The following is a 435-nucleotide window of genomic DNA, read 5'->3' on the forward strand; positions in this document are numbered from 1 at the left end:
ATACGGTATATAGGTTTAATTGAATCGGTAGGTTATCCACAGCTATAGAGGTAGAAGAAGAAAATGAAATAAAATGCAGAAAACAACTGGATTTTGTGACCAGAAAAAAGTGTATAATGACTAAAGAGGTGATTTGCTCTACATTTGACACAGCAATATAAAAATAATAGTGCAGAGATAGCGGTAGCATCAAGAACAGTAGTTTATATACCTAAGCTTATAGGAATTTTAAAATGAAATTAGGTGGAAGGAGTAGTTATCACGAGAAACTAATAAAATTACTGGCATATCTCAACACATAAGTTAAACTAACTACTGCAATTGCTATTAAAATGCATAAAAAGGAACTTTTAATTCATAAAAGAGCTGATTAAACGACAGTGCTGTGAATCGTGAAGCTAATGTGTGTAACTAAAACTATAGATTCGTGCTCAA

Source organism: Trypanosoma equiperdum (genome assembly GCF_001457755.1).
Source record: "Trypanosoma equiperdum strain OVI genome assembly, contig: ctg_1803, whole genome shotgun sequence".
Lineage (NCBI taxonomy): Eukaryota > Euglenozoa > Kinetoplastea > Trypanosomatida > Trypanosomatidae > Trypanosoma > Trypanosoma equiperdum.